Source organism: Panthera leo, chromosome B1 (genome assembly GCF_018350215.1).
Source record: "Panthera leo isolate Ple1 chromosome B1, P.leo_Ple1_pat1.1, whole genome shotgun sequence".
NCBI lineage: Eukaryota > Metazoa > Chordata > Mammalia > Carnivora > Felidae > Panthera > Panthera leo.
Window position 1 is genome coordinate 51122525 of NC_056682.1, and position 24198 is coordinate 51146722.

At 38.2% G+C, this 24198-nt stretch overlaps 1 protein-coding gene and 1 long non-coding RNA gene across 13 annotated transcripts in view; one reads left to right on the top strand and one right to left on the bottom strand.

Moving 5' to 3' along the window:
* Positions 1-24198, top strand: part of MSRA (methionine sulfoxide reductase A) — a 455502-nt gene that overhangs the window by 254355 nt on the left and 176949 nt on the right. The window lies entirely within an intron of this gene.
* LOC122217669 lies at positions 7604-23133 on the bottom strand. 2 transcript variants are annotated; one of them, XR_006201613.1, is made up of 5 exons: positions 22990-23133; positions 22549-22696; positions 22103-22150; positions 13386-13449; positions 7604-7715 (listed from the first exon to the last, which is right to left on the bottom strand). It is a non-coding gene; the product is annotated as an uncharacterized LOC122217669 (long non-coding RNA). The 2 variants fall into 2 exon arrangements; XR_006201612.1 differs by lacking the exon at positions 7604-7715 and adding an exon at positions 10479-11261.

Sequence of the window (24198 nt, forward strand, 5' to 3'; positions counted from 1 at the left end):
AAAATCACTAAAACCATGTCACCTGGCTTTAGTTCCAAACACTTGTGAGGGGTGCTGTCCAGGAGAATCAAGAGTCATATGGGAGGGTGTGTCTGAAATTGTCTGATTTTATGAGCACTTATGTAAAGTATTGACACAATATATAACATTAGTTCATTTGTATATGATCTAACCCCATGAAGAATTTAGGAAAAGTTTGCTTTCATGGTGTATGGGTTTTTTCTTCAAAAGGAGAAAATTGTTAAGCCAAGCTGAAGGTACTGCAGTGTGGGAATCCGTGAAGCAGGAGATGGGCATCCAAACAGAATAGAAAACCAGGCGTCTTTCCCCACCACTTGGCTTTACCACTACAGAAACACTGAGTTGGCAGAGATCTCATTTCATCCCTGGAAGAGGGCTTTATTTTATTTCAAACCCCCAGCTGCCTGGTGCACATTTTTGTTCTGGCAGTAAATAGCTTTAAGCTCATTTATGAGTTCTCTCTCTTTTTCTATTCCATAAAGAATAAAAGTTTTTATATAAAGAATAAGGAAACAAACAACTTTTAAAAAGTAGGCAAGAGATTTGAATAGACATGTCACCAAAAAAGACATACAGATGGCATATAAAAAACATTTAAAGGTTCTCAACATGATTAGTCATCAGGGAAATGTGAATTAAAACCACACTGAGGTACTATAACTTAGTAGAGCGATTAAATCAAACGTACTGACAATACCAAGTACTAGCGAGGATGCAGATCAACTGGAATTCTTCATATGTGGCTGGTGGGAATGTCAAACGGCACAATTACTTTGGAAAACCATTTGGAAGTTTATCGTAAAGTTTAAGATACATTTCCCATATGAACTGGCATTCTCACTCCTGCGCATTTACCCAAGAGAGATGAAAACTTACATTTATACTAAAACCTATACAGGAATGGTTATAGCAGCCTTATTCATAATATCCCCAAATGAGAAGTATCTCAAATGCCCATAACAGGTGAATGTATAAACAAATTTTGGTACCTGCATTCAATGGAATATTACTCAGCAATAAAAAGGAATAAACAACTGATCCACATAATAACATGGGAGAATCTCAAAACAATTTTGCAGAGTGAAAGAAACCAGACAAAAATAGTACAGACAGTATGCTTCAATGTATATAAAACTCTGGATATACAAACTAATGTACAGTAACAGAAATGTTTGGTTGGGGCCAGTGAGGGATGGGAAGGAAGAATTACAAAGGTGAATGGGGAAAAACATTTGCGAGGGATGGGGATATGTTCATTATCTAGATTGTGGTGATGGTTTTAAGAGTGGATATATATGTTAAAACTTCTCATGTACATTTTAAGTATGTGCAATTTATTGTATGCCAATTATAGTAATTCCTATTTTAGATATTTTTAATTCTTCTACTTTATGACTGAAAGTCATTTCTATAAAAGAATTTGAGCTATTAATGTAGAGGTAATTGGAGAACTAGCAAAATCACCTCTAATGAAGGAGTTTCTTTTGGCAACGTTCACCCTGCTGAAACCATTAGGATAAACATTTCTGGGAACAGGTTAGATGGCTCTCACACCCTGAATCCACTGATCAGTTTCAGCATTACTGGAAGTGGAACAGCCACACATTATACATCTCCTGATTTGATGCAAGATGAACTACACAGTACCATCTATGAAGAATTCTTGCTAAGATAGTTGAACCTAAAAAAAGCCAAAACCTTAGATCTGGATCCATTTAACATGAAATAAGAGGCGATAAAGAAACAGCTTGCATGATACACATACCATTCATTAGGAAGCAATGTTGCAAATATAGAACGTAGGATATGCTAAGGACAACTGACCTGATTTCTTAAATATATAAGTAAGTTAAAAAAGCATTGTCAATTGCATAATATTTAAGAGACATAGCAATCAAATAGGATGTGTGGACCATGGATGGAAATTGATTTGAAGAAAACAACTCAAAAAGGACATGTTTTGAGGGCAAACATGTTTTGAGGGCATGTTTTCAGGGAAATTTGGATACAGACTGGAAATTAGATGATGCTAAGAAGTAACTAAGTGCACTAAGTACACTATCTAATTTTGTTAGATTAGATAATGAGTTATGAACAAAAATATCCTTATTTTTCTTAGAAATTATATAGGAAAGTATCTAGGTGTGAAACAATGTGAGAAAATTTGCTTTAACATACTACAAAATAAAGGAAAAAGGAAGGGAGGAAGAAAAAGTATGTATGTATGCTCAAGTAAGTATGCTCAAATGTTGGCAATTTTTGCATCTGTAGGATAGGTGGGTAAATGGGGTTTATTTTAGTATTATTTTCACTTTTGTATATGTTTGAAAACTTCGATAATAAAAATTCTTTATAACCATTTTTCTAGGAATTATGCAGAATATAAAATATGAGTAAATAGGCACATAATTTTTGGAATAGATTACTGTGCATTTTACATGCAAGAAACACCTGCCCGTAAATTCAATTAAAAATGGTTTTATCTCTATTAAAAAACTCAGATTTATCAACTGTCTATTAGCATTACAAAGGGGATTTTTTCTTTTATAGAATGGTTTACCATGGAACTTCATTACATGATTTATTTAATTCCCATGAATATTCTCTTCTAAATCCTCACAATTTAACCTTTCTCTTTCCTCAGTTTCTTCTACTCGCTAGCCAAACATACCGAGTCTCTCATGTCTCCAAAACTTGATGAAATCTTGTTTCCTTTATCTGAAATTATTTTCTTCACTTTGTACTTCATGAAGGCTTATTTTATTTATCAGGGTTTCCCAAAGAAACAGAACCAATAGGATGGTGATCAATCGATTGATCTAACTATCTATCTAACTAAGAAATTTATTATAAGGAATTGGCTCACAGGATGATGGTGGCCGACAAGTACTAAGATCTGCAGTGGGCAAATTGGAGACCAGGAAAGCTGATGTTGTGAGTTCCAGTCTAAAAGCTGGCAGACTCTAGACCCAGGAAGAGTTGATGTTTGAGTGTGAGTATGAAAGCGGGAAAAAACTGATGTCCTAGCTTGAAGGTAATCAGACAGGAGGTGTTCCCTCTTAACTCAGACTTTTTGTACTACTCAGGTCTTCAACTGATAGGATGAGGCCCACCTGAATTAGAGAGGGCAATCTATTTTACTTGGTCTACTGATTCAAATGTTCCTATCATCTAAAAACACCCTTACAGATACACCCAGAATCATGTTTGACCAAATATCTGGACACCCTATGGCCCATTCAAGCTGATACATACAATTAACTGTCACACTTCTGCATGTTTTTAGATCTAGCTCAAATACAAATTGTGTAGTAAAGGCTCCCAATGTCTATAGTGTATGGATTTGCACATCTGTATTTTGTTCTAGGCTATACATTCCTTAATGCAGAGGTTGTGTCTTACTCATCTTTCAGTTACTAGAGACTAGATGAGGGCAAGGCATAGAATAGCTGTCAAATAAATGTTTGTTGAGTTAATGAATGGATGAATGATTGCATATGCAGTAGATTTAGGAGAAACTCCATAGGTTAGCAAATATCAAATTTTAATCTTCTGAATTTGAATATGACTTTCTTTTTAAAAAAATTTTTTTAACGTTTATTTATTTTTGAGACAGAGAGAGACAGAGCATGAACGGGGGAGGGTCAGAGAGAGGGAGACACAGAATCTGAAACAGGCTCCAGGCTCTGAGCTGTCAGCACAGAGCCCGACACGGAGCTCGAACTCACGGATCGCGAGATCATGACCTGAGCTGAAGTCGGCCGCTTAACTGACTGAGCCACCCAGGCGTCCCTGAATATGAATTTCATAAGTGGATGGGTTAGGGGATTGATAGAAGTAACCCTGAAGGATGATGGTCTATTCAAAGGTAGACGAAATACTTGTTCAGTTATATTGCTTATATAGAGGAGAAAGCAGGCCACAACCTCTTTGACCTCAGCTGCAGCAATTTCTTACTCGACACATCTCCAAAGGCAGGGGAATTAAAAGCAAAAATGAACTATTGGGACCTCATCAAGATAAAAAGCTTCTGCACTGCAAAGGAAACAATCAACACAACTAAAAGGCAACCGACAAAATGGGAAAAGATATTTGCAAATGATATATCAGATAAAGGGCTAGTATCCAAAATCTATAAAGAACTCACCAAACTCCACACCCAAAAACCAAATAATTCAGTGAAGAAATGGGAAGAAGACATGAATAGACACTTTTCCAAAGAAGACATCCAGATGGCCAACAGACACATGAAATGATGCTCATTGTCACTCATCATCAGGGAAATACAAATCAAAGCCACACTGAGATACCACCTCACGCCAGTCAGAGTGGCTAAAATGAACAAATCAGGAGACTATAGATGCTGGTGAGGATGTGGAGAAACACTGTTGGTGGAAATGCAAACTGGTGCAGCTGCTCTGGAAAACAGTGTGGAGGTTCCTCAAAAAATTAAAAATAGATCTACCCTATGACCCAGAAATAGTACTGCTAAGAATTTACCCAAGGGATACAAGAGTGCTGATGCATAGGGGCACTTGTACCCCAATGTTTATAGCAGCACTCTCAACAATAGCCAAATTATGGAAAGAGCCTAAATGTCCATCAACTGATGAATGGATAAAGAAGATGTGGTTTATATACACAATGGAATACTACTTGGCAATGAGAAAGAATGAAATCCTGCCATTTGCAGCAACGTGGATGGAACTGGAAAGTATTATGCTAAGTGAAATAAGTCAGTCAGAGAAAGACAAATACCATATGTTTTCACTTATATGTGGATCTTGAGAAACTTAACAGAAGACCATGGGGGAAGGGAAGTAGAAAAAATAGTTACAAACAGAGAGGGAGAGAGGGAGGCAAACCATAAGAGACTCTTGAATACAGAGAACAAACTGAGGGTTGATGGCGGAGAGGGGAAAGTGGGTGATGGGCATTGAGGAGGGCACTTGTTGGGATGAGTACTGGGTGTTGTATGGAAGCCAATTTGACAATAAATTATATAAAAAAAGTAGATGAAATAAAAGCAAAATAAAGTCATCAAGTTCATTCTTAAAATAAATACAATTCCTGTATAGATTTGAGGTTATAGGTATGATCAGGTTATCACTCAATTGAATGTATTTGAATTTGTTTTAGTCTTACAGTGAGTTATTTTATAAGATATTTATATACAAATGGATAAAATCAATTATCATTTAAAGTAAAAGCAATATTCATCTTCCTTATTCTACTCTACCTTAAATCCTGCTCCCCAGAAGTCTGTACTTTATTTTAGCTGTTTCTTCTACTTGTGACCTCCATGTCTTAAAATAATACATTTACACTGCTGTTTGTTAGTTTACCCATTTTAGACATTAATTCCACTCCCTAGTAGGTGTAAAGCTTTGAACAGGTTATTTGACTTTGTTATGCCTCAATTTCAAGTTTTGTAAAAGAGGGAAAATAATATTACTGTATCTGCCAACATTCTTGTAAGGATTCAATGAGTTACCATATGTAAATTGCTTGATATATGGTAAGAATCATGTAGTCTTTAACCATGATAATAATAATGGTAATTATTATAGTTGCTAATAATAGATGGAAACTTAGATTTCTTATATCACCCTCCCACCATCTCATCCCCTCTCATTCTTCCTATATAACTATAGCAGAGTTTATCAACAAATCAATACAAAATGTTATTATGATTATGTAAATGTGTTGTCAACTGAAGTAGATAATATATTCTATATGTTAGGGTTCATTTGCATTAACAAAATGATTCACATTACCTTAAGTAAAACCTGATGAAGTTAACTGGGGGCTGACAGTGTGATCACAGCCAACAGTTGGGTTTAGCAGCTTTCTATGGGTAGATGAGGTGGCAGTTTCCCTAATAACCTTGAGAGCAAACCCTTATATAGGAGGTGAAGACTGGAGAGAGTCCTGTCCTGTCCGAGGAGGGAAGCACAGGGGAATCTGGTAGAGAAAAATTCTTTCCTCCTCTAGGGTCCCTCTGACACCCTCTAGTGACAAGGTTGAACATCACGGCATCTGGCAAAATAGAATATTTTTTACAAAGCCCACCTCCATTATCCCAGAGCAGGAAAGAAGGGTGGATTTGGAGCTAAGAGGCCATGACTTAATAACTGCCACTTCTATTATTCTTCTATTATTATAATATATTATATATATTATAATTAATATATATTATATATATAATTCTTCTATATTATTCTTCTTCTATTATTCAGAAACCTTTTAACATATTATTAGGGTTAAGTTCCAAATACTAAGTCAAAGGCTTGGGTATGTATGGTGGGAGATGGGGAGTTAGTTGTTTTCAAATATTTGAAGAACTGCCACATGAGGGAGGAAATCATTACTGTGTGTTGTTCAGAGGGAACAAGACTAGTGAAAGGTATTGGAGGGCGATTTTGGCAGATCCCCTGAGGAATTTGGACACTTCTTGCCACATGTTGTAATTATCCTGACACTAAGAATGATCCAACAGAAGGTAGGGTGACTCTCCACATTTGGGAGAACAGCTGGGGTAGGACGTTGAGATAGGTGATTTCCAAGCCCATTCCAATGTGGAGAAACTATGGACTTTTCAGGAATACCTCTTTTCCTAAAGTGAGTGTGCACGTATATCTATCCATCAGTCTCCCTGTTTTATCTTTCTATGCATTATGCCCACCCATCCATTCTCTTTTGAGTTGTCCTAAAAGCCAATGAAGTAATTTCACTCAGAACTAATGTCATATGGACCAGTGTTTATTGTTTGGCTTCCCAGAGCTATTATATTAACAGTGGAATTGACATTACACACAAAGGCATTATTTTTCTCGGTTTAAATATTAGAATAGGTTTCATTTGTTGTCTTTTATATTCCAGGTGTACTTTTTCTATTATTTATTTATTTATTTTTTAAAGTAAGCTGTAGGCCCAACAGGGCTCAAACTCACAACCCTAGGATCAGGAGTTGCATCCTCTACTGACAGCCAGCCGAGTGCCCCACAGGTGTCCTTTTTCTAAAAATTTCTTTTATTTATTTATTTGCTTATTGATTTATTCAGAGAGCAAGCACGAACAGGGGAGGCACAGAGAGAGATGATCCCAAGCAGTCTCCACTGTGTCACTACAGAGTCCAGTGCAGGACTCGATCCCATGAATCGTGAGATCATAACCTGAGCCGAAATCAAGAGCCAGATGCTTAACTGACTGAGTCACTCAGGCACCCCAGAAATTTCTTGTAATATGCCAAAAAGATAGGAGCAATATCAGCAAAGAGACTGAATAAACCATATACAACCAGTGGCTCAGTCGGGTAAGCATCCAACTCTTGATTTCAGCTCATGATCTCACAGTTTATGAGACTGAGCCCTGCATTGGGCTCCATGCTGACAGTGGGAGCCTGCTTGGGATTCTCTCTCTCCCTCTCTCCTTCTCTCTCTACCCCACTCCCCATTCGTATGCTCTCTCTCTCAAAATAAATAAACATTAAAAACAACAGCAACAAAAAACCGCATTGCCAAAGCAATAAAATGAGAAAACAGCATATTGTACAATAAATTAAGGGACTCCAAGGTAATTCCCCCTTACAAGTTTCAGGAATGTAGTCCACAGTTTTCTCAGCAGAAGAGCTGGGCCTACTATCTTGGATCTTCTGTGTCTCTCATGGCTTATTTTCTGAGTTCAAGCTTTGTCTGAGAGTTAACAGGATGATTTTACTTTTGGAAACTGGATGTGTTTTCTTTTCTGACACGTGGGAATTTTAGAGAATTGGGTTGCTAAAACAAATGAGATCATTCAAAGCATTTCCTTGGTAGGGCCCCTTCATTGCTCCATGTGGAAACGCGTACTAATGATGCCCCGCTCTTTGCCGCTGTGCGGTAGTATCTCCCGATATGTTAGAAAAGATGGAAGTGTAAGGGGTGCGATGGCAAATACGCAGTTGGTCAACTCTGTTGCTCACAGAGCCATGTAACATGAAGCCAGAACCGTGGCTTGATTCAGTGAAGAAAGTAGGGCCCAGAGAAAAAAGTGGACTGCCTAACATCACACGACAGAGTTGCACATCTGGGATTAGAAATTAGATCTCTTGATTCACAGCCTGGAACTTTTTTTTTTTTTTTTTTTTTTTGACCTACTTTTAGTTTTGTTGCATAGAAAATCATTAAGATAATTGCTCGGGAAAATAACAATCCTCCTGCTGAAAACCTGTTCTCTGGTACTCAGGGGTCGGTCCCTTCTGTCCCTCAAATGCTTTGGCATCATTTCCTTGCTGTTGCCTATCCAGCCCCTCTGTCCCTGTCTGGATCAGCGCAGCCGCCATCTCAATGGAGGAGACAGGCGGCATGTGTGAGCTGGGCTCCACAGTCGTGCTTCCTCCGCTTCTCTATGGACAGGCCTTTTTCTAATCAGTAACCCAAAGTAGTGGCTCCCCGACGATGCTTCCTGCGGCAGCTGTCTGGGGCTCACCGTCTGGGGGCACGGTCGCAATAGTGCATACCACCCCGTCCTGACAGTGAGAGCTGGTTAATCACATACAATCCACCAACAGTGGGCCGCCTTGTAATTGTTACAGAGCCCTTTCAATTTCTTGCAATTTCTTTTGTCTCAGCAGTTTTGGTTGCATCCTGAAAACTGTCAGGCTTCCTTGTTTCTGTAAGGACCTGACAATTCCGGCCTCACAATGCAGCTTAAATTGGACCAGCTGCTGCCTCAATGGAGCAGTCTGCCCATCTCCAAGGCATTAAGCCCAAAATTATTTCGAAAATTGAAGCCTTTGACTCGCTCTGGATTAATGTGATTAAGCAGGGCTTGCTTTAATTTGTAGCCATCTCTTCCTTTATTAATAACATCTCATCAATCGGAGCAGCATGTATGTATGCGAGACAACAGAAAGTTAGGTTGATTGCAATTTGTCTGTAAGAAGTCTTTAATGTTTCAGTAGCAACTGTTACAAGGCTTCAGTTGTGGGCAGATTTAGATCTGCTTGTTATTCTTAATTTTTTATGGAAACCTAATAAGCAAATGAGTCTTCCCTCCTTCTCTTTGTCCCCACCCCCCTGAGGTCTACATTTGATTTACAGCTCTCTTTAAGTAATAAAGAAAGGATCTTTTTTTCATCTGAATTGTATCAGCTGGTGAAATCTGGAAGAAATATCATTCAGGGTTAAGAAAGGTAGAATTAAAAGAGATTTGATTTTTTTCCCTCTGTGTAATTGAAAGTGTGTAACCATTATGATGATTAAAAATAATCTGTTAGCTTTTCTAAATAAGAAAGTACATACCTCACTACTTGAGACCTAGATTTTAATAATAATAATGGTGGTTTATAGTGGAAGGAATAAGGGCAATGTTTAAAAAATGTCTTTAATAATTTCTTTAAGCTCAACTAAGTTATTCTTACAAAATGTATCTTGGCCAACATCCGATAGTTCTAATTTTAGGTCGTACCTCTTTTCCCCTTAGTATAGTTTTACTAATTGGAAGTATAGTTCAAGTCGTTTTTCGAAGTTGTGTGATCTTCCTTTTATACTAACAGAGACAAAGAACCCAGGTCTGTGAGTCAGCAAATCTGGAGTTACTCTACTTTTTTTTTTTCCCCACCAAAAAGCTGTGCCACCTTGGGAAAGTGAGTCAACTTCTCTGTGCCTAAATTTCCTTGTGTGTGTGTGAGAGAGAGAGAGAGAATGAGAGAGAGAGAGAGAGAGAGAGAGAGAGACTGCACTCATGCATGCATACAAGCTGGGGAGGGGCAGAGGGAAAGGGAGAATCCCAAGCAGGCTCCATGCCCAGCTCAGAGCCCTGTGTGGGGCTCGATCTCACAACCATGAGATCACGACCTGAGCCAAAATCAAGAGTCGGACACTCGGGTGCCCCTCCTCATGTTTAATTAGGATATCTAGGAGGAAGCTTTCTAAGATCCCATCTAGTCCTATTCTTCTATAGATCCAACTTTAAGATTTCTTACCCTGTTTAAAAAATACAGTTCACTGGGTCTGATTCCAATGTAGTGTTCTTGCCTTTCCCTTTCAAAGTATAAAGTATAAATGATCAAATTTACTGATATTTGGGTCACATCCTCAATTTGGTAATTTCTGGAAGTCAAAGAGTCTCAAGTAACTCAATATCATTCATATACTTACAGTTTTATCTAAAGCCCCAGACATGTGTCTTCCCTACAGTTTTCATTACATGTACACATAAATCAAGGTTTTTATTCCTTCATCCTGTTTCATTTGAAGGTGTATATCTAACAATCCTCACTTAGGAAACCTAAAAAGGAACTTAATACTTAGAGCTATCCCTGCTATAAATAAATGGTCATCTGAATTATAGTTTCTTGGCTCCTTATTGACATAAATTTGATTTGTATTATGAACTGTTTAGACGGGCAATAAAAACCCATATCAAAGAGCAATACATATTTTGCCAAGAAGCTCTAAAAACATTTTTCATTTCTTCCTCTTATGTTGCCCAGTATTTTGATATATCTTATAACTCAGATGTTCACTGTCCTATTCAACACTTTATAATCTGCTGAATCATTCTTTTACTTATTCTTTAGATCTCACTTCCACAAATGCTATGCAGTAACCCTGGACTGAGGGAGGCTGGCCCTGGGCTCCAGGCACAGCAGCAGGTAGCACCTTGGAAGAATTCACAAGTTGTGCTGTGGAGTTTCCGTGTCAGTCACAGTCATCTGTTTTGTAAATCTCTTTAGTATATGAGAGGCCTCATACCTGTTTCTTGACCTGGTTATGCCACTGTCTATGGGATTGGACTCCATTTGTGACAGATAAACCCTAAAAATGTGCAGTGGCTCAGACACAATACATATTTAGTTTTTGTTCATGTAACAGCCCAAAGCAGGCATTCTTAGTCGGTGGGCAGCTTTTCTCACATGGTGATTCAGAGAACCAGGCAGCTTCCATTTTCTGACTCTGCTGCCCACTCCATGCTTGTTGTCATTTACTTCTGGTCTACCAGATGGGCAGAGAGAGCATGGCAAGGGCGAACATGTTGCTGAAAGGCCATGGCTCCAAAATGGTCCACATCGCTCCTGCTCATGTTCTTGGTAGAACTCCATCACATGGCCATACTAACTCCAAGGAAAGCTAAGAAATGCAGTTAAGATGGGCTTCCCAAGATGCAGAAGTAGATTTCTGGAGCAGACCTGGCAGAATCTGCTGCAATCTTTAAGTCATTTTCATCTCCACCTTCCTGCAATTTCATGGTAACTCCTGGAAGAAAATGCCAAAATGGTTATCATTTGTGAATGGAGCTCTTTATGGAACTTTAGACATTTCTGGTGCTCTTCTTGAGTTGATTTCAAAGGACCTAAGCATCTTAAGCCCCCTTCTGACTAATTTGACTTCTGGCTTGGTCCTTTGAAGTTCATTGGAGCTTTAAGCCTTATTGGTACCATTTGGGTGGCAGTCAGGTAGTCTTCATTGAATGCCCAGAATAGATTTTTGCATTCAAGTAGAATTAAATTCCCCCCCCCCCTTTGTTGTTGTTGTTGTTGTTGTTTTAACAAAGAGCATGTAGGTCATTGATTATATGGGGGTCATGCTGTTGTTTTCTTCTTCTTTCCTACCATATTGTTTTCCAGGCTCTGTTGCTAAATGGCTACATAATTTTGGGTATCTGTTTGAACCTTTACGTCTTCATTAGTAAAAGTGGGAATACTAATTCTCACCTTGATAGATGTTGTGATTATTAAAGCATGCATTACATGTTTTCTGTGTAGCTACTCAACATAGCCCTGTTAAGAGAACGAATTAAAATAAAATAGCTGGCTCTACAGACATGTGTAATGGGTGAAAATGGCCAAGGATCGAAGTGGAGGAGTATGAACACTCATTTAGAAATACACGTTCTTAGAGGTTTAAGAAATCAGTTATATTAAAGCTATTCCCACTGAGAACTCAGTTTAGCCATTTCCTCTTTAGGGCAATGTGCCTTGACTTCACAAGTTGGGGTTCAGTGTCTCCCGTGTGCTGATACCTCACTCTGTACACAAACCCCTATGGAACACTCATCCATTGTATTGCTCTTGCCAGTTCATGTTCCTACTCTTCATAACATCGAAAGCTTTTTATTTTCTGCTTTATCTCTGGGTCTAGCAAGGTTGAAATGCACAGAATTGCCATTTTTTTTAATAGTAGAATGATATTGGATGTTAGCAATTTCATATGGCTGAAGCTACTAATACATAAGTAGCATGAGATGTTTTGTTGGCTGTTTAGTGACATTTGATACCTAAAAGCGGGATCCATGCTACTTTTGAGTTTCGTGCTGTTTAATATCTATTATGGCATCATCGACATCATATGGGCTAATATATGATGTAGTTCTTAGTGTGTTTCTTCAGCTATTTCAAGTACTTATGACTCAGATTCTCAGGTGAACAACTTCCTTAAGAACAAGCTAGTGTCTGGTTTATTGTGAAGCTCCCACAATGCCAAACAGTTGTAAGCAAATGGTTGGCACTTTAATATTTTCACATTTGTCTTGAATCCACTTGTTTTAAATTTTAGTTGAAGAACAAGAGTCTCCTAATTGAGAAATGTTAAGTGATTCAACCATAATACCAGAGTCTTTGACAGAACTAGTGTTTACACTCAGTGGCTAGTCTGTTTCCATGATGGCACGGTTGCCTTAGACTTACTTGTTAAGGATGTCAGGATGATTTGACAGTATGTTTTCTTGCTCTAGGATTTTTTGTGTGTGTCATCAGGTTTCATGGGAAGAAACACCAAATTTGGAATCAGACCTGGTTTCAGATCCAGTTATGCCATTTATAGACATGTGACCTTGGCATAGCCATTTACATATTTGCTATTTTATTTGCTTCATTTGTAAAGTGCCTGCTTCACACCATTGTTGTGAGAATTTAATGAGATCCAATATGTAGATACTTTTGGCAGGGAGTAACAGAAATCTCAACTAAAATTGGCTTAAAAATAGGAACATGTACTGTTTTTTTACATAACTGGAAGTCAAGAAGTTCCAGGGTAGTTAATTTAGTGATTCAAAAAAGAAAAATCATCAAGAATTCAGGTTCTTCCTATCTTTCTATTCTGCTATTCTCAGCTTTGGCAGCATCCCTCACTGGCCCTGGATGGCTGCCACCGTTTCAGGCATCCAGGTCCTCAACTTCAATATCCACTGTCAAGAAAAGGGAGTTAATGCTTCATTTTTGTGTCCTTTTTTGTAAGAAGGGGAGGAGTTTCTTAGAAATCCATCAGAAGACATCCCTTTATGTGTCTAGAGCTAGAATCGTTTCATGTGCCTGGGCCTAGACCAGTCACTGGAAAGTGGAATGCAGTGGCCATGAAGAGTAAAGAACAGTCAAAACTTACCCCTGGTGTGTCAGAAGGGCCCAGCCTGCCCACTGTTGCCTGACCGCCTGCCATTATCGATATTCTGTAAGCAAAGAAAACATGGGGAGTTGTTGGACAGCTGACAATGTGTGCCATCCCATGTGACAGTGCTTGGCTAACCATAAAGTATGATGTAAATGTAGGTTTAGGATTATAATATTTAACTGCATGGTTATTGGTGTGTGTCTAAAACCCCAGAGGCATTCCTTCCCTGTGTTTTCATTTCATACACACAAGTTGAAGTTCTTGTTCATTAATCCTGTTTCATTTGAAGGTATATGTCTAAGAACAATCTCCATAAGAAAATAGAACTTCAAAAATGTAACAAGATTTGAATACTTAGAGACGTCAATTTGATAAAACGTGTGCTTTCTGAGACTTTGCCAGAAGAATAAACAAGTAGCTGTATAGGTCTTCAGACATTTCATCCAATTACCATACAAAAGTAAAAACAAATTAAAAACAAAACCAAACACTTGTCATAATAAAGGCTGGGCTCACAAGAGAAGTGTTGCCATAAGATGATCAAATTTATCTTACTCATTATTGTAGACTTGATATAAGATATGATTTGCTAATGGGAGAATAGCAGATTTGCAAAAACGTTTGTAAGCATTTATCTGCATATTTTTACTTTCTGAAAAAAAATTCATGACTTTGTTTTACTGTTCAGCAACTGGGACCAAATGTATAAATCAAAGGTATGAGTTAACCTTCTTTGTCATTGTCTTCCATCACTGAAGAATAACGTATGTGCATTGTTAAAACATAACACGTATACAAAAATTCTTTCAATGCTTGTTAAGTGCTATTCTATATATGTGTCAGTGTGGGTGCTGTGGGGGATACAAAAGTTCAGAAGATAGAACTTTATGGTAATTCAGGTAGCAACAATGATTTCAGGAGTAGATTCCTTAATGCCCCTTACCCATTTAGCCCATCCCCCTCACAACCCCTCCAGTAACCCTCTGTTTGTTCTCCATACTTAAGAGTCTCTTATGTTTTGTCCCCCTCCCTGTTTTTATATTATTTTTGCTTCCCTTCCCTTATGTTCATCTGTTTTGTCTCTTAAAGTCCTCATATGAGTGAAGTCATATGATATTTGTCTTCCTCTGACTGACTAATTTCGCTTAGCATAATACTCTCCAGTTCCATCCACGTAGTTGCAAATGGCAAGATTTCATTCTTTTTGATTGCTGAGTAATACTTCGTTGAATATACATACCATGTCTTCTTTATCCATTCATCCATCGATGGACATTTGGGCTCTTTCCATACTTTGGCTATTTTTGATAGTACTGCTATAAACATTGGGGTGCATGTGCCCCTTTGAAACAGCATGCCTGTATCCCTTGGATAAATACCTAGTAGTGCAATTGTTGGGTTGTGGGGTAGTTCTATTTTTAATTTTTTGAGGAACCTCCATACTGTTTTCCAGAGTGGCTGCACCAGCCTGCATTCCCACCAGCAGTTCAAAAGAGATCCTCTTCCCCTGCATCCTCATCAACATCTTGCTATTGCCTGAGTTGTTAATGCTAGCCATTCTGACAGGTGTGAGGTGGTATCTCATTGTGGTTTTGATTTGTATTTCCCTGATGATGAGTGATGTTGAGCATTTTTTCATGTATTTGTTGGCCATCTGGATGTCTTCTTTGGAGAAGTGTCTATTCATGTCTTTTGTCCATTTCTTCACTGGATTATTTGTTTTTTGGGTGTTGAGTTTGATAAGTTCTTTATAGATTTTGGATACTAACCCTTTATCTGGTATGTCTTTTGCAAATAGAGAAGATAATTCTAATTGAAGGTAGAAAGTGCTGAGAGCTACAGGGCAGACCCAGGTGGATAGCTCTGAGAACTCAGAAGATTTCAGTGAGAAAGGTGTCATGTAGGGGCTGACACTGGACAGGTGGAGGATGATGGGGAGGAAGTGGTCAGGGTAGAAGTGTGTGAGGGACAGTGTCAGGAAAGTGGTGGGAAAGGCTGGCAGGAAAGGGAGATTGAGGCAAAATCCTGTGGCTCACACACAGCATAGAGTAATATTATGACATTGAATAATTTCCCATGGATACCAAAATGCGTTTTTAAATAGTCAAAAAGATAATGAAAATTCATCAGTTGCCTTCTATTTTCACTAGTTTCTCCACAAACCTCAGGGTAGTCCTACTCTTAATGGCTCATATTTAGAATTCCATTAAAGGAATGTTCATTTGCTCCATGGAAGGCACTGACCTTAGATGCTTGGAGCTTAAAGGCAGAATGTGATTTAGCTCCTACCCTTGAGAGGTTAGGCTCCAGGTTTCTTCCACCAGCTAATCCCAGGCTTCATCATCCCTTGGCCTCTATGATTATTCTAAAATTTCTCTCTTTGAGAAACAGGCTAGTTCTTCTACCTTGTTACATGGGGAGTTGGGAACAGCTACACTCCCTAGGGGTAAATCATCCAGCCAAACTGCAGGGGCTAAAACTTCAGAGAGGAAAAACTGTGGAGAACCAGCCTGCATGCCCCTGTGTCAGCCTGTATCTGGCTTCTGCCTTTCAGTCACTTCTACTAATGGATTCCTTCATAGCATCCAGGCAGGGAGGCAGAGCAAAAGTCAAGTGGAACCAGATGTTAAATTCTACTCACCAAGGTCAACAGACCCCCCAGAACCTAGAGCAATGGAGGCGGCACCAAGCCCCACATTCTGCAGAGAGATTTTAGACCACCTCTATAGGACATTCTAGGAAATTGCTAAAATGCTTTATACCAGCATTATACCAGCTTTATATCAGGCTTTTGGAGATTTGAGAGTGAGGATTTCTTTGGAGGATGTGTTGGAAAATGAGGCATTCTCTCCCACTCAGTACCTAAGAAGAGCCAGTAAAGTGGATACCTTGTTGTTACCTCAAGCCAAGTGAAGGAGGCCTCAAGGAGATGACCTGAGGAATTTCACATCTGCTCCTAGAATTTGTAAGGATTGGTGTATAATTCCTGCCCACGGAGGGCAAAGGCTAAGGCTGCGGCAAGAGCTGGCTGGCTGGCAATGGAAAGAAGACACAACCAGGGATATCATGGGATGGAATCTGTTGTGCTTCTCCCATCATGGTGGGGCAAAGGTGTGTGTGTTTTCCAGAATTGGACCTTGTGATAAGAAGCCAGTCTGGGATCTTTTACAAAGTATGTCTCCCAAGAAGACCACACAGAGGTGCAAAAGGAGTCCTACAGAGAAATCTATGGGGTGGATTGCTGGAAGCCCAGAGGTTAGGAGCAGGTAGGGGCAGTAGTAAGCAGCTGGATGGAGCAGTGGTCACCTCCAGGGAGCAGTGATCAGAGGTTCTTAGAGGGAGGATCCCTGGAAACCTATAAAATTACCCAGTGAGGAAAAGAAGTTTAAGTTACCCATTTACCATATCTAGAGGGAAACTCAATACCAGATGTATTTTATAATTTCATAGGACTGCCATAGCAAATTCCACAGACTGGGTGGCTTAAACAATAGCAATTCATTATCTCACAGTTCTGGAGGCTGGAAGACCAAGATCAAGGTTTCTTCTGAGGCTTCTCTCTATAGCTTGTAGATGACCACATTCTCACTGTGTCTTCACTTGGTCTGCCCTTGGATGTGTCTGTGTCCTAATCTCCTGGTTTTATAAAGATTCCAGGCATATTTAGGGGCTTCCCCAATGACCTCATTTTAACTTAATTACCTCTTTAAAGACCTACTTTCAAATATAATCACATTCTGAGGACTTGGGGCTTAGGACTTTAGCATAGGAGTTATGAGGGGACACAATTCAGTCCATAACACAGATTACAAATACCACCTACCATATATGGCTGAGTTCTTTCTCCCTTATTGTCTCTCTCTCTGGGCTCAACCATGGAAGGGTCAGGATGACAGAGAAAGGGGATAAAGCAGAGCATGAAGAAGCTAACCATGTCCTCCCCATTCAACTCTAAGGTTCCTGGCCTGAAGCTGCCCAAATGAGGAAAAGAAGTTATAGTGTCCTCAGAAGGCTATCATCAGGAAGCCTTTGAACCTTGCAGGCTATGAACAATACAGCCCTCCTCTCAGATCCTGATTTTTAAATTAACCCAGTCATTCCATGAAGGCATTGTCTGTGGTAGGAAAACACCTAGTTTATTTTAGTGTTTATTTCAAAAGGCAACCATATTTAACTTCCTAGAAGAGACCTCCCAAGAGTCATTGAACATTGTCCAAGCCACTTTTTGAGTTTTATCATTTACAAGGCTTCTGAAGAGTAGCTTTTAGTAGAATAGGAAAAAGAGTTTTGAATCCTGGCCTTTCTAATGAAAATGATTATTTTCAGTTCTAGATTGACACAGTACAACTTAAAAAAATTAGTAGACTAGTAATTAACTTGTGTGCTTGTATGTATAATTAAAGTTAATACTCAGGTGAGGTATTCAGAATAACTTGCTCTTAAAATGAAAAATAAAGGTTAATATCTATAGGCTTTTTTTTCTTCAATAAAAACAGATGTAAGTCTGATATAAGGGACATTACAGATATTCCTTTTAAAATAAAATTAAGTATTTGATCCATGAAAGGTATTATATAAAGTGAATTTAATTTGTAAAGCTTAATAGAATGAACCCATAATTCAACTTAAGAACTAGAACTTTACCAGTAACATCCAAGCCCTTGGCATGACCCTCCTTAATTTTATCCCCAAGCCTTCTTCCCAGCATTGTCTACTATCTGAATATGGTTTTGATTGTTCCTTTGCTTTTCTTTGTAGTTTTGTCACATGTTTGTGTATCCCAAAGCAATATATTATTTAGTTTTGCCTGTTTGGACCATTTCATAAGTGGTGTCCTATTGTATGGATTCTTGCATGAATTACTTTTCTCAGTCAGCATTTTATTCCTGAGATTCATCCATATTGAGCCACATAGCTGTAGTTCATCACCTCTTTTCTGCTGATGGCGTATTGTTATATGGCCATGCTGTTATTTATTTTTTCATTTTTCTATAGATGGACATTGAGTTGTTTCCATTTTTTCCTCCTATTATAAAAGATGCTGCTTTGTGCATCCTTACATATCTCCTGGTATCCTTGTGTTAGAGTTACCTACAGGTCGTTCTGGAATTTTGAGTTGTAGAGTACCGGTAGCTTTTGATTTACAACGTAGGCTAGACCTTTCTCAGTGTATGATTTTTTTTTTTTTGCCAAATCTATTGATATGAAATAGTATCTTGTGGTTTTAATTTGTGTTTTGTTAATTACTAATGACTTGTAAGTCATTTTCATATATTTATTGACAATTTGTATTTCTCTTCTGTGAAATGCCTATTTTGATCTATTGCTAATTATCCTATTGAGATTTTTGTCTTTTTCCTTCCTCATATAAAGTTGTTTTGTGTGTGTGTGTGTGTATTCTTGATGCTAATCCTTTGATACTTAGATGTATAGCAAATATTTTTCTTATCTTTGGTACCTTTTCTTTTAAAAAGTCTTTATCTTTTGATGAGAAGTTCTTAGTCTTAATGTGGTTGAATTTATTAATCTTTTTCTTTATGGTTTATGAATTTTGTGTCTTGCATAGATTCCTTAACCCAGGATCATAAATATCTTTCCCACTGTTGGTTTCTAAAAGGAAATAAAGGAGTTTTGCCTTTTACATGAAAAGTTTTAATGTAAATACAATTGATTTTTGTTTTTTATGTGAGGATCTGATTTTATTTTTGTCTTTATGAATAATCAGTTGTTCTGGGGGTTCCATAATGTAACCATTATCATATAGTAAGTTTACATACTTGCATGGGTCTCTATCTGGGCTCATTGTTTTGTTCTTTAGCTTTATTTATTGTTCAGTGTGCCAATGTATCACCTTAATTATTAATTATATATTTGGTAAGACAGGTTTTTGTCCACTAGTTTTTAAGGAGAGTCTTGGCCATTCTAGCCTTTGCTCTTCCATTCTGACTTTATCAACCTAATGAAAAATTCCTGGTCATGATTATGATTACATTTTTGTGATAAACCTAATAAGTTGGCCATGAAGTTTAGCTTTTAAATGTATCATTGGGTTCAGTTGCTATTAATTTTGGTTTGGAGTTTGCAGTCAGGTTTGCATTTTGGTTCATAAATGAGATTGGCCTATAATTTTCTTTTTTAAAATACTGTTCTTATCTGATTTTAGTATAGAATTATACCAACATCCTAGACTGTTCTGGAGAGCATTCTCCCTTTGTCTAATATTTTAAGAGATTGTATAAGATTTGGATAATCCATTTCTTGATTGTTCTATTAGAATTTACTTGCAAAGCCCTCTAGGCCTTATGTTTTCCTTTTGGAAAGATTTAACTAACAATATACATATTTTAAAGGCTATTAAAGAGAATCCAGCCTTTCTTTTTCTTTATGGGCCAGTTTTTTTAGTTACATTTTTCAAAGAAATTTGCTGGCATGAATTACAGTGTTTTTCTCATCTTTTGAATCTTTGTTGCATTGGTAGTTTTGGCCACATCTTACTTGTAATAAATTTATTTGTGCTTTCTCCTTTTTCCCTGATCAATTTTTGGCTTCAGGATTCTTTATATTGAAAATTTGTTTTATGTTTCATTAGTTTATGCTTCTATCTTGTAGTTCCTTCCTTCAAATATTTTTGTTATTCTATTGTTCTCTAACTTGTTCCTTTGTTCATTGGTTTTTAAAATTTTTGCTCCTTCCTCATAATGAAAGTTATTACTATCCAACAAAGAACCAGTTTTGCTGCTTCCCAATAGTTTATTTACTCTTTTAAGTTTATTTATTTTGGGAGAGAGAGAAAGAGCATGAGCAGGGGTGGGGCAGAGAGAGAGGGAGAGAGAGGATTCCAAGCAGGCTCCATGATGTCAGCACAGAGCCTGACATGGAGTTCAAACTCATGAACCATGAGATCATGATCTGAGCTGAAATCAAGTCAGAGGCTTAACTGACTGAGCCACCCAGGTGCCCCCCGATAGTTTTGATACTACAGTTGACCGTTGAAGAACGCAGAGGTTAGGGGCACCGACCTGCCATGTATAGCTCTTGACTCCCTCAAAAGTTAACTAATAACATAGTGTTGATCAGAAGCCTTATTGGTAACATAGTTAACACATTTTGTATGTTATGTGTATTATATACTGTGTTCTTACAATAAAACAAGTGAGAGAAAATAAAATGTTATTAAGAAACTCATAAGGAAGAGAAAATACATTTACTGTATGGCACTGTAAAAAATCTGCATGTAAGTGGACCCATGCTGTTCAATCCCATGTTGTTCAAGGGTCAATGGTAGTATTTTCATTGTAATTTGGCTTTAAGTATTTAAAAATTTTTATTGTGATTTCTTCTTTTTGACTTGTTTAATTTTCAATTTTTTTTTATACTGATAACCTAATAGTCTTAAGTCAAAAAAGCATTTGTAACCCTCATACCTTGCTGGGGGGAAGGGGAAGTGGTGCAGTTACTTTATATTTTTGTTATTCTGTAAACAGTATTTTGTTATGCTGGAAACTTTGGAAAGCAGTCTGGCAGGTCCTTGGAATGTTAAACGTAGATTTACTGTATGACCTAGCAGCCCCACTCCTAGGGATATGACAACCTATGTCCACCCAAAAGGCTATGCATGAATGTTCATACCAGCATTGTTTGGCTATTCAGCATAGCTAAAAAGTGGAAACAACTCAAATGTCTAGCAACTGGAGAATGGATAAATAAAGTTGTGGTGTATACATAAAACGGACTATTATTTGGCAATAAAAAAGAATGAAATACTGATACATGCAACAACATGGTTGACCTTGAAAAGATTATCTCAAGTGAAAGAAGCCAGACACAAAAGACTGCATAATGTATGATTCCTTGTATTTGAAATGTATGTATTTTCAAAGTACGGAAATCCATAGGGACAGAAATTAGATTAGTGGTTGCCTGGGACTAGAGGAAATGGATAATTTGGAGGATAAGAATGAAAGGGTATGGGATTTCTCTTTAGAGCTATGAAAATGTTTTAAAATTGATGGTGGTGATGGTTGCCCAATTCTTTGAATATACTAAAAACTGTTGAATGGTACACTTTAAATGGATAAATTGTATAGTGTATGAATTTTATCTCGACAAAGCTGCCACCAAACAAAATTGTCAATGCAAGAGTTTTCTTTCTTTCCCTTTTTAAAAAATGCTTATTTATTTATTTTTTGAGAGAGCACGAATGCACGCATGCACACGCACAAGTGTAGGGAAGAAGCAGACAGAGAGGGAGAGAGGGAATCCCAAGCAGGTTCCATTAGCTCAGAGCCCAATGCAGGGCTCAATCTCATGACTACAAGGTCACAACCTGAGCTGATATCCAGAGTCGGATACTTAACCAATTGAGCCACCCAGGTGCCCCAAGAAAGCATTTTTCTATCACAATTGCCAATAAATTATAATAGGTCTAAGCTACTAAGTTTAAATTTGTATGTGCCAATTCTTATTCTTTCTCCTTTCCCTTTACCAGTCCCCCTTCTTCTTCCTCCTTACCCTCCTCACCCCCACCTTCTTTCCCTCTCTGTCACTGGAAATGTTGAATAACAAAATTTAACTTATTTATCAAAAAGGATTGATTTAACGAAAATTAATGGAGAACACTGACGTGAACATAATTTTCCAATTTCCACCCTCATGGATGATTGTATACAAACAGACTGAGATGACTCAAACATGGGGATATGAGTACTTACTAACTAGCACACAAGGCTTAGACTCAATGGTTTTGAGAAAACAGAGTCCTGAAACGATACAAGCACAGTGAATGTAGGAACAAGTAGGCCATATATAACATACCTTAGAAAGTGCTATAGATAAGAAATGATCTTTAAGGGATGATTTCCGGCGTGTGCCACTGGGGAAAATGGTATCAAATCTACACAATGACCGGGTTCTATGGAGTGACTCCTCTGTGGAGAATTTTACTTTATTCTCTGTGTCAGAGACCTTGACCCCACCCTGTCTGTGAAGTAGGAGCCTGCTTTGTAAAGGGGCCTGATCAAGACGATGGCCATTATCGAGCTGGGATCCGAACATCTGAAGCATATAGCCAAGCACAATAGTGAAGGCTTCTTATCCACGTTTCTAATTATATTTTTTCTGCTTTTTAGATAAAGGGACAAAGAAATATGGGACTTACTTTTCAGGGTTTTCAGGCTGCTCTGAAGTGTTCTTTTTAAGGTAGAGGGATGTAGTTCTGTTTAATAGCGGTGCTGTGAACAGGGTGTGTTCTTCCAGACTGTCCCCTTGTGTATAATAGCACGTGGATGTCCGAGATGCATTAGGAGCTGAAATAGTTCATTTGTTCTTTCTAATGAATAGTAATAATTTACAATTTGTCCTAATCAGAAACCTTTCATCCACAAAACCCAACAAGCTTTCCAAACATTATCCTCTCACGAACCTCGAAGTAAGTGTCTGGCAAGTACAATTATCCCTAATTTGCAGAAGGGCTAAGATGGAGAACACAGTACAGAAATAGTTATTGATGTATCTGCAGCTTGAAATTTATATTTTGGAAGTCACTTTGGCTTCTTTTCATCAGTTATTTTGGTGCTTAAGGAATATAATTTATACTGACCTTACATAATGGCTATGTACCAAGGTGAAAACTATAAAATTCATTTATCCCAGGTGTTTTCGATATTAACAGACCTAGAGAAGCTCACATTTGCCAACACCATTGCCATTCGGGGGATGGGTGTCTATTCTGTGCTCCACTCCTGTCCGGTCCAATTGTCTGCGCAGTCCCAGACAACAGAAGCAGCTATGGGGGTGCTTGCATCACAAACAGCGTTCAGCGCATTCTAGTCTATTCTCTGAGCAGTGAGTGATGGTGACATGGGTGAGGGTAAACCCAGAAGAGTGGAGATGCCTCTTTAATCACAATCTTTGCCTCTAGACCCCATTCCCACCAAAATAGCCCACACGGGGTTGAATATAATCTTTTTTTTAATGTTTATTTATTTTTGAGAGAGAGAGAAAGAGAGAGCAAGCAGGGTAGGGGCAGAGAGAGAAGCAGACAGAATCTGAATCAGGATACCGGCTCTGAGCTATCAGCACAGAGCCTGATGTAGGGCTTGAACTTGTGAACTGTGAGATCATGACCTGAGCTAAAGTTGGACACTTAACCAACTAAGCCACCTAAGTGCCCCTGAAGTTAATTCTTTAGTGCAACTCTCACCAACTCACTTTCTTGCCACCAAATCTGTACTTTTGATCCTGGAATTCAGAACTCTCCATCAAAAACATAGAAAAACATACTGGTTCCATTGCTCTGATCAATTCCTCTCTATAGTTTGTTAAGGAAAAGACTTGGATTTGATTTAACTAACATCCTTCCACCCCCTCTCCTGCAAAAAAGAAGAAGAAGAAGAAGAAGACGAAGAAGAAGAAGAAGAAGAAGAAGAAGAAGAAGAAGAAGAAGAAGAAGAAGAAGAAGAAAGAAAAAGAAATTAAGTCAGTGCTGACCCTCATAAAATTCATAGCACTTGCAGACTGCTTTTGAAGACAAAGTATGGAAAATCCCATTCTTGGTTCCAGGAGCTTCCTTAAACCTAGCCCAGAAGGCTTCTCTGAAAGTCCAGCCAATTTAAATGATAGATGCAGACACATTGTAGATGCATATATTCACACACACACACACACACACACACACACACAGCTTTCTTCTTGCTTGGAAAAGTTTTCTTACAGGAGTTTCTATTCTTATAAACCATGCGAGATGCACCCAGATGTTCTCTTAGGTTCCAGTGGCACACAATGAATCTAAATTTTGTCATATAAAAAG